Source organism: Bombina bombina, chromosome 12, assembly GCF_027579735.1.
Source record: "Bombina bombina isolate aBomBom1 chromosome 12, aBomBom1.pri, whole genome shotgun sequence".
NCBI classification, from domain to species: domain Eukaryota; kingdom Metazoa; phylum Chordata; class Amphibia; order Anura; family Bombinatoridae; genus Bombina; species Bombina bombina.
Window position 1 is genome coordinate 106,490,197 of NC_069510.1, and position 12,187 is coordinate 106,502,383.

The 12,187-nt window shown below is 30.4% G+C and overlaps 1 protein-coding gene across 1 annotated transcript in view; it reads right to left on the reverse strand.

Moving 5' to 3' along the window:
• The window catches only part of RIBC1 (RIB43A domain with coiled-coils 1), a 52,098-nt gene extending 44,983 nt beyond the window's left edge, over positions 1 to 7,115 (reverse strand). Inside the window, exon 1 of the mRNA XM_053695495.1 lies at positions 7,090 to 7,115. The gene's annotated coding sequence lies outside the window, so the exon portion shown is untranslated. The remainder of the gene's footprint in view (positions 1 to 7,089) is intronic.
• Positions 7,116 to 12,187: the final 5,072 nt, after the last annotated feature.

Consider the following 12,187-nt stretch of genomic DNA (forward strand, 5'->3'; position numbering starts at 1 on the left):
TGTATGTGTTAATATGTGTATATACATTTATATTTATGTGTTACTATGTGTATATACATATATATTTATGTGTTACTATGTGTATATACATATATGTTTATGTGTTAATATGTGTATATACATATATATTTATGTGTTACTATGTGTATATACATATATATTTATGTGTTACTATGTGTATATACATATATATTTATGTGTTACTATGTGTATATACATATATATTTATGTGTTACTATGTGTATATACATATATATTTATGTGTTACTATGTGTATATACATATATATTTATGTGTTACTATGTGTATATACATATATATTTATGTGTTACTATGTGTATATACATATATATTTATGTGTTACTATGTGTATATACATATATATTTATGTGTTACTATGTGTATATACATATATATTTATGTGTTACTATGTGTATATACATATATATTTATGTGTTACTATGTGTATATATATATATATATTTATGTGTTACTATGTGTGTATACATATATATTTATGTGTTACTATGTGTATATACATATATATTTATGTGTTACTATGTGTATATATATATATATATATATATATATATATTTATGTGTTATTATGTGTATATACATATATATTTATGTGTTACTATGTGTATATACATATATATTTATATGTTACTATGTGTATATACATATATATTTATGTGTTAATATGTGTATATACATATATATTTATGTGTTACTATGTGTATATACATATATATTTATGTGTTACTATGTGTATATACATATATATTTATGTGTTACTATGTGTATATACATATATATTTATGTGTTACTATGTGTATATACATATATATTTATGTGTTACTATGTGTATATACATATATATTTATGTGTTACTATGTGTATATACATATATATTTATGTGTTACTATGTGTATATACATATATATTTATGTGTTACTATGTGTATATACATATATATTTATGTGTTACTATGTGTATATACATATATATTTATGTGTTACTATGTGTCTATACATATATATTTATGTGTTACTATGTGTATATACATATATATTTATGTGTTAATATGTGTCTATACATATATATTTATGTGTTACTATGTGTATATACATATATATTTATGTGTTACTATGTGTATATACATATATATTTATGTGTTACTATGTGTATATACATATATATTTATGTGTTAATATGTGTATATACATATATATTTATGTGTTACTATGTGTATATACATATATATTTATGTGTTAATATGTGTATATACATATATATTTATTTGTTACTATGTGTATATACATATATATTTATGTGTTACTATGTGTATATACATATATATTTATGTGTTACTATGTGTATATACATATATATTTATGTGTTACTATGTGTATATACATATATATTTATGTGTTACTATGTGTATATACATATATATTTATGTGTTACTATGCTTATATACATATATATTTATGTGTTACTATGTGTATATACATATATATTTATGTGTTACTATGCTTATATACATATATATTTATGTGTTAATATGTGTATATATATATATATTTATGTGTTACTATGTGTATATACATATATATTTATGTGTTACTATGTGTCTATACATATATATTTATGTGTTAGTAGTATGTGTATATACATATATATTTATGTGTTACTATGTGTATATACATATATATTTATGTGTTACTGTGTGTATATACATATATATTTATGTGTTACTATGTGTATATACATATATATTTATGTGTTACTATGTGTATGTACATATATATTTATGTGTTAATATGTGTCTATACATATATATTTATGTGTTACTATGTGTATATACATATATATTTATGTGTTACTATGTGTATATACATATATATTTATGTGTTACTATGTGTATATACATATATATTTATATGTTACTATGTGTATATACATATATATTTATGTGTTAATATGTGTATATACATATATATTTATGTGTTAATATGTGTATATACATATATATGTATGTGTTAATATGTGTATATACATTTATATTTATGTGTTACTATGTGTATATACATATATATTTATATGTTACTATGTGTATATACATATATATTTATGTGTTAATATGTGTATATACATATATATTTATGTGTTACTATGTGTATATACATATATATTTATGTGTTACTATGTGTATATACATATATATTTATATGTTACTATGTGTATATACATATATATTTATGTGTTACTATGTGTATATACATATATATTTATGTGTTACTATGTGTATATACATATATATTTATGTGTTACTATGTGTATATACATATATATTTATGTGTTACTATGTGTATATACATATATATTTATGTGTTACTATGTGTATATATATATATATTTATGTGTTACTATGTGTGTATACATATATATTTATGTGTTACTATGTGTATATACATATATATTTATGTGTTACTATGTGTATATATATATATATATATATATATTTATGTGTTATTATGTGTATATACATATATATTTATGTGTTACTATGTGTATATACATATATATTTATATGTTACTATGTGTATATACATATATATTTATGTGTTAATATGTGTATATACATATATATTTATGTGTTACTATGTGTCTATACATATATATTTATGTGTTACTATGTGTATATACATATATATTTATGTGTTATTATGTGTATATACATATATATTTATGTGTTACTGTGTGTATATAAATATATATTTATGTGTTACTATGTGTATATACATATATATTTATGTGTTACTATGTGTATATACATATATATTTATGTGTTACTATGTGTATATACATATATATTTATGTGTTACTATGTGTATATACATATATATTTATGTGTTACTATGTGTATATACATATATATTTATGTGTTACTATGTGTATATACATATATATTTATGTGTTACTATGTGTCTATACATATATATTTATGTGTTACTATGTGTATATACATATATATTTATGTGTTAATATGTGTATATACATATATATTTATGTGTTACTATGTGTATATACATATATATTTATGTGTTAATATGTGTATATACATATATATTTATGTGTTACTATGTGTATATACATATATATTTATGTGTTAATATGTGTATATACATATATATTTATGTGTTACTATGTGTATATACATATATATTTATGTGTTAATATGTGTATATACATATATATTTATGTGTTACTATGTGTATATACATATATATTTATGTGTTACTATGTGTATATACATATATATTTATGTGTTACTATGTGTATATACATATATATTTATGTGTTACTATGTGTATATACATATATATTTATGTGTTACTATGCTTATATACATATATATTTATGTGTTACTATGTGTATATACATATATATTTATGTGTTACTATGCTTATATACATATATATTTATGTGTTAATATGTGTATATATATATATTTATGTGTTACTATGTGTATATACATATATATTTATGTGTTACTATGTGTCTATACATATATATTTATGTGTTAGTAGTATGTGTATATACATATATATTTATGTGTTACTATGTGTATATACATATATATTTATGTGTTACTGTGTGTATATACATATATATTTATGTGTTACTATGTGTATATACATATATATTTATGTGTTACTATGTGTATGTACATATATATTTATGTGTTAATATGTGTCTATACATATATATTTATGTGTTACTATGTGTATATACATATATATTTATGTGTTACTATGTGTATGTACATATATATTTATGTGTTAATATGTGTCTATACATATATATTTATGTGTTACTATGTGTATATACATATATATTTATGTGTTACTATGTGTATATGCACATATATATTTATGTGTTACTATGTGTATATACATATATATTTATGTGTTACTGTGTGTATATACATATATATTTATGTGTTACTGTGTGTATATACATATATATTTATGTGTTAGTAGTATGTGTATATACATATATATTTATGTGTTACTATGTGTATATACATATATATTTATGTGTTACTGTGTGTATATACATATATATTTATGTGTTACTATGTGTATGTACATATATATTTATGTGTTAGTATGTGTATATACATATATATTTATGTGTTAATATGTGTATATACATATATATTTATGTGTTAATATGTGTATATACATATATTTATGTGTTACTATGTGTATATACATATATATTTATGTGTTACTATGTGTATATACATATATTTATGTGTTACTATGTGTATATACATATATATTTATGTGTTACTATGTGTATATACATATATTTATGTGTTACTATGTGTATATACATATATATTTATGTGTTACTATGTGTATATACATATATATTTATGTGTTACTATGTGTCTATACATATATATTTATGTGTTAATATGTGTATATACATATATATTTATGTGTTACTATGTGTATATACATATATATTTATGTGTTAATATGTGTATATACATATATATTTATGTGTTACTATGTGTATATACATATATATTTATGTGTTAATATGTGTATATACATATATATTTATGTGTTACTATGTGTATATACATATATATTTATGTGTTAATATGTGTATATACATATATATTTATGTGTTACTATGTGTATATACATATATATTTATGTGTTAATATGTGTATATACATATATATTTATGTGTTACTATGTGTATATACATATATATTTATGTGTTACTATGTGTATAAACATATATATTTATGTGTTACTATGTGTATATACATATATATTTATGTGTTACTATGTGTATATACATATATATTTATGTGTTACTATGTGTATATACATATATATTTATGTGTTACTATGTGTATATACATATATATTTATGTGTTACTATGTGTATATACATATATAGTTATGTGTTACTATGTGTATATACATATATATTTATGTGTTACTATGTGTATATACATATATATTTATGTGTTACTATGTGTATATACATATATATTTATGTGTTACTATGTGTATATACATATATATTTATGTGTTACTATGTGTATATACATATATATTTATGTGTTACTATGTGTATATACATATATATTTATCTGTTACTATGTGTATATACATATATATTTATGTGTTAATATGTGTATATACATATATATTTATCTGTTACTATGTGTATATACATATATATTTATGTGTTACTATGTGTCTATACATATATATTTATGTGTTAGTATGTGTCTATACATATATATTTATGTGTTACTATGTGTATATACATATATAGTTATGTGTTACTATGTGTATATACATATATATTTATGTGTTACTATGTGTATATACATATATATTTATGTGTTACTATGTGTATATACATATATATTTATGTGTTACTATGTGTATATACATATATATTTATGTGTTACTATGTGTATATACATATATATTTATGTGTTACTATGTGTATATACATATATATTTATGTGTTACTATGTGTCTATACATATATATTTATGTGTTACTATGTGTATATACATATATATTTATGTGTTAGTATGTGTATATACATATATATTTATGTGTTACTATGTGTATATACATATATATTTATGTGTTATTGTGTCTATACACATATTAACAAATACATTTATATGTTTATAAGCATATACAGATATATTTATATTTGCTGCCCATCACTGAGCGACTTACCCCTTTTGCTGCGCTAGATCTCATGCCCGCGTCTGACATGAGAACAAGGCTCCTATTATAGCCCATGGAAGCGCAGCACAATGCTTCCGTGCAATTCACGTTTGCTGGTATTGCAAAGAGGAGCGCAAATATCGTTTTAGCGAAATTGATATTTTGCTCTCGACTTGTAATCTGGCCCATAGTGTACAACAGTTTGCTTTTGTTATCAAGTTCACCTCTCTTTTTATTGAAAGCTCCTTTCTATGAGAACATACTGAGGTATGCTGAGGAATATGGTGTGTGCACTATGTGTAAAACATTGTCACAAACATTGTTGCATACACTGTGACTTTATAGTGCTTAAAGGGTGATAAAACCCATATTTCGTCATGATTGATATCAAGCACACAATTTTAATCAACTTACCAGTTAACTTCTATTATCAGATTTACTTTGTTCTTTGTATCCTATGTTGAAAAGCAGGTAGGTAGGCTCAGGAACGTACACTTGGCGGGAGCACTGTGCTTTGCTTCATTCTCTTGAAATCTTTAACTAGGTAGTCTCATGAACGCACTACTGAACACATTGGGTGAGCCAATGACAAGAGGCATATGCGTGCAGCCACCAATCAGTAGCTATCTCCCAGTAATGCATGTCTGCGCCTGAGCCTACCTAGTTAAGGATTTGAGGAGAATGAAGTTAATAACATAATAAAAGTAAATAGGATAGTCGTTTAAAATGGTGTGCTTTATCTGAATCCTGAAAGAAAATGTTAGGTTTCATGTCCCAATGTTTGTAACAATGGTATAACTATAGTGCTTAAATCCTGTGCACGCTCCAGAGCATTCCTCAGTATGCTCTCATAGAAAGGAGCTGAGTATCACCAAAGACAACAAGAGAAAGCAGTACATTTGATCATCAAAATACACATAAAAGTTTTATAAAACTGCATGTTCCTTTAAGATTAATCAATAGTGGAAGCCCTATACAGACTACATACATTTGTTTTACCATATCTAGCATTTCTGATGCTCAATAAATACCAACTAGGTAACATAAGTCACAAAATAAAAATGTACATCCTGAACCATTTAAAAAAAAAAGATTATGGACATTTACAGTCTAATGTATACACACTTGGGTATAAATTAGTTCTGCCTAATAATATTAGTACACACAAAAATGTATACATTATATAACATATAGCTCTTTAGATAATAAACAAACTTACACAGATAAGTAAACTTTAGTACTTACATATTATTTAAATGTATATATATAAAACAACATTGTATCAGACACAAACACATACCTCTAGCTCTACCAAGTGATGGCTTAGTGACAACATTCCTGTTGCCATGGCAGTGGAATGTACCATTGTTGTATTCCTTTAGAAAACTACAGGGGGGTGAGGTTTAAACCAACTACAAGTCTTCCTCTGATGTCTGCATGTTCTTGCATCTGTGTGGCAATTTTTGTTGCCAATATCCAGTATTGCTTAACTGTCATTTGATTACAGAAAATGTGAAAGTGCAGGTAAAGGGAATTTTAAGTATTATCCCGATCTGGTGATACTTTCACAATCCTCAGTGTATTTATTGTTGTCCTGTATGGTGTAGTAACAATGTTACAATTGTATATTAATGATGTGTTTGTAATCACAACTTGTAACTTTATAACTTATATTAGTGTGACTTAAAGCACCACTAAATGCAATAGAATTGCATAATAAAAAGACAATGGTTTAACATCTACTCTGAATTTCAAATAAGCAGTAGATTTATTTCTGACAAATGTATCCCATTTTCTAGCCCCTTGTATAATGTGACAGACATCAGCCAATCACAGACTAGTATACGTATACCCTGTGAGCTTGTGCACATGCTCAGTAAAATCTTGTTTCCCAGAAAGTGTGAATATAAAGATTGTGCAAAATTTGATAATGGAAGTAAATTGTAAATTGTCTTAAACCTGCATGCTCTTTCTGAATCATAAAAGTTTATTTTGACTTGAGTGTCCCTTTAAGGAAAAACTCAAATTACATCTCCATTATCTGCCAGCAGGTGGCGCCTTGAGGTGTGTTCATTTTTAAAGATACTGGCATTTTAAGATCTAAAATAACTCTCTGTTTTACATTACTCTTTTACCATTCCCTATTTGCAACACTCCAAAGCTCATGATTTCTTTTCAGCTGGTTATTTCCTACTCTGTGTATTAGATAGATAGATAGATAGATAGATAGATAGATAATGTGGACATTTTTCCTGCAAGTTGCTGTTTTTAACCAACTTAGAACAAGATATCTTGCAGATGGTGCAGTGTTACACAGCTGTGAAAAGAACCAATATTACATACCAGTGGTTAAATGGTCAGCAGGTATTAGGAGAATACTAGGGACTTAATGCACAAGCTCTTCTACAGAGAATGTGGAATAGAATAGTAATTTTAAATCACATTTTTACAAGGTCCAAAAGTGACATGAATTTTGCAATACAGGAGATAGGTAGGAGTATCGTCAGCTGAAAAAATTTAAGGTAAATTGAGGAAGATCGTTATGGGGCCGATAATTAAACCTCGTCAGATCAGACGTGGTTTTTCACCCGACCCTCGTAGAGGCTGCCCTAGTGGAATTATCTTAAACAAGGGGCAGTCCCTGTGAGTGGCGAGATGGCTCATTTTGCAATTAAAGGAGCTCTCTGGAAACGGAAACTTTACTGTGTATGGCGACGTGAGCCAGGGGCGCACTTTAAAAATTAAATCCTGCAGCCAATATAAATCACATTACGCATCTTACAATCACCTATATTTTCATAAGCATATATTTTCTTTTAGTGTATTTTGTCACATCCTTGCCATCTTTTTATTTCTAAGAAAAAACAGTTAGAACTGCAGGGCGGAAATGTTTAGAGAATTACGCTGGGATTTAAGAGAAAATTTCATACATACCTATGTTCAGCTCATTTCTCTTACTTGGTGTATTCAGTCCACGGATTCATCCTTACTTGTGGGATATTCTCAATCCCTACAGGAAGTGGCAAAGAGAGCACACAGCAAAGCTGTCCATATAGCTCCCCTCAGGCTCCGCCCCCCCAGTCATTCTCTTTGCCGCTCTAACAAGTAGCATCTCCACGGGTGGGTAAAGAGTATGTGGTGTTAGATTTGTAGTTTTCATTTCTTCAATCAAGAGTTTGTTATTTTAAAATAGTGCCAGTTTGTACTATTTACTCTTAGGCAGAAAGTGATGAAGATTTCTGCTGAGAGGAAAAAGATTTTAGCATGTTGTAACTAAAATCCAAGGCTGTTCCCACACAGGACTGTTGAGTACCGGAGAACTTCAGTTGGGGGGAACAGTTTGCAGGCTTAACTGCTTAAGGTATGCTCAGTCATTTATTTCTAACAAGACCTGATAGTGCTAGAAGACTGACAGAAATCCCCATGAGGGAAGGTAAGCCATTTTCTGAGACGCAGTATAGAAGGATGGCTTCAGTTAAGGGCTTAAATACTGGTAGACACTGTGATGGGCTAAATCGATTATTTTATTAATGGAATCTTATATTTATTCAAGTGTTTGAAACGCTGTAAACACTTTTGGGGTTTTTATTACGCCTGGCATATTAGTAGACGCCTAGTCTGACTCAGGAAGGCCCCATAACTCTGGACTGAAGAGGGAGGGGGCCTCATTTTCGCGCCTCAGTTGCGCAGTTGATTTTCAAGACAGCTTCATGCAGCTTCACGTGTAGAGTCCTGAGAGTGCAGGAGGACATCAAGGAGGCTTATATTTCTGCTACAAATAACCCTAAGGGAAGGTAGGGCCGCAGCAAAGACTGTGGCACCGTGCTGTAGTGTGTTAAACCGGTTATTTACTGTAATTTGCTCCGGTTTGGTCAATAAGGGGTTAATTGATTTGAAAATTTGTGTGCAATCATTTCAAAGCATTAGGATCATGTGGTGAAATTTTCATAAAGATCGGATGTTTTTTGGTGATTTGGAAAAAAAGCGTGTGCTTTTTATTATATAAAGACACAGTAACGTTTTTTCAAAAAGTGATTTTTTTTCTGTATTGTAGTGCTGTATAAGTCTGTCAAACATGTCTGAGACTTCAGATAGACCCTGTTCTTTATGTTTAAAAGCCATGGCGGTACCCCCATTGCATTTATGTGTAAAGTGTGCTAAAACGTCTAAGCATTTTAAAGACCATCCAGTGACACTTAAAAATGTAGCCCAAGATGATTCTTTAACAGAGGGTAATGAGGATAGTCCTTCTTCCTCTCCCCATGTGTCGACACCAGTTACGCCCGCACAAGCAATGCCTAGTACCTCTAGCGCGTTGGCCCCTATTACTTTACAACAATTAGCAGCAGTAATGGATAATTCCCTTGCAGCATTTTTATCCAAACTACCAGTTTTTCCAAGAAAGCGCGATAGCTCAGTTTTAAATACAGAGGATGAGCAATCAGACACTTTGGATAATTTATCTGTAGTACCCTCACAAAACTCAGAAGTAGCAGTGAGGGAAGGTCTGTCTGAGGGAGATAACTACTGCAGCGGCTTTTTGGTTCGGGGCCCTGGAGGAGTCGCTCCAGAGGGAGACTTCATACGATGAGGTCATGGATAGAATTCATGCTCTAAAGCTGGCTAATTCTTTTATCACTGATGCCGCTTTCCAGTTAGCTAAACTAGCGGCGAAAAACTCAGGTTTTGCCATCATGGCGCGAAGAGCGCTTTGGCTCAAGTCATGGTCGGCGGATGTGTCGTCCAAAACAAAACTGTTAAATATTCCCTTCAAGGGGAAGACCCTTTTCGGCCCAGAGCTGAAAGAAATTATTTCAGATATCATGGGGGGCAAGGGCCATGCCCTCCCACAAGATAGGCCGTTTAAGGCTAAAAACAAGGCTAATTTTCGCTCCTTTCGCAACTTCAGGAGCGGACCTGCTGCAACCTCTGCTGTCGCAAAGCAAGATAACGCTTCCCAGCCCAAAGCAACCTGGAAATCCTTGCAGGGCTGGAATAAGGGTAAACAGGCCAAGAAGCCTGCTCCTGCTACCAAGACAGCATGAAGGGGTAGCCCCCGATCCGGGACCGGATCTAGTAGGGGGCAGACTTTCTCTCTTTGCTCAGGCTTGGGCAAGAGACGTTCTGGATCCCTGGGCATTAGAAATAGTTGCTCAGGGGTACCTTATAGAATTCAAGGATTCTCCCCCAAGGGGAAGGTTCCACATTTCTCGTTTGTCTTCAGACCAAACAAAGAAACAGGCGTTCTTACGCTGTGTAGAAGATCTCCTAAAAAATGGGAGTAATACACCCAGTTCCGATTGCAGAACAAGGACTGGGCTTTTACTCAAACCTGTTCGTAGTTCCCAAAAAGGGAACTTTCAGGCCAATCCTGGATCTAAAGATTCTAAACAAATTCCTCAGAATTCCGTCTTTCAAGATGGAAACCATTCGTACAATCTTGCCGATGATCCAGGAAGGTCAATATATGACTACCGTGGATCTAAAGGATGCGTACCTACATATTCCTATCCACAAAGATCACCATCAGTTCCTAAGGTTCGCCTTTCTGGACAAACATTACCAGTTTGTGGCCCTTCCTTTCGGGTTGGCCACCGCTCCCAGAATTTTCACAAAGGTGCTAGGGTCCCTTCTGGCGGTGCTAAGACCGCGGGGCATTGCAGTAGCACCTTACCTAGACGACATATTAATACAGGCGTCGTCTTTCCACAGAGCCAAGGCTCATACGGACATTGTTCTGGCCTTTCTAAGGTCTCACGGATGGAAGGTGAACGTAGAAAAAAGTTCTCTGTCCCCGCTTACAAGGGTTCCCTTCCTGGGAACACTAATAGACTCTGTAGAAATGAAAATATTTCTGACAGAGGTCAGGAAGTCCAAACTGTTGAACACCTGCCGAGCTCTTCATTCCATTCCTCGGCCTTCTGTGGCTCAGTGCATGGAGGTAATTGGTTTAATGGTGGCGGCAATGAACGTAGTCCTTTTTGCCCGAATTCATCTCAGACCACTGCAACTGTGCATGCTCAAGCAGTGGAATGGGGATTACGCAGATTTATCCCCTCAAATACAAATGGACCAGAAAACCAGAGACTCTCTTCTGTGGTGGTTGTCTCAAGATCACCTGTCTCAGGGGATGAGTTTCCGCAGACCGGAGTGGATCATTGTCACGACCGATGCCAGTCTGTTAGGCTGGGGTGCGGTCTGGAACTCCCTGAAGGCTCAGGGTCTATGGTCTCGGGAATAATCTCTTCTCCCGATAAACATTTTGGAGCTGAGAGCGATATTCAACACGCTCCAGGCATGGCCTCAACTAGCGGAGGCCAAATTCATCAGATTTCAGTCGGACAACATCACGACTGTAGCGTACATCAATCATCAGGGAGGAACAAAGAGTTCCCTAG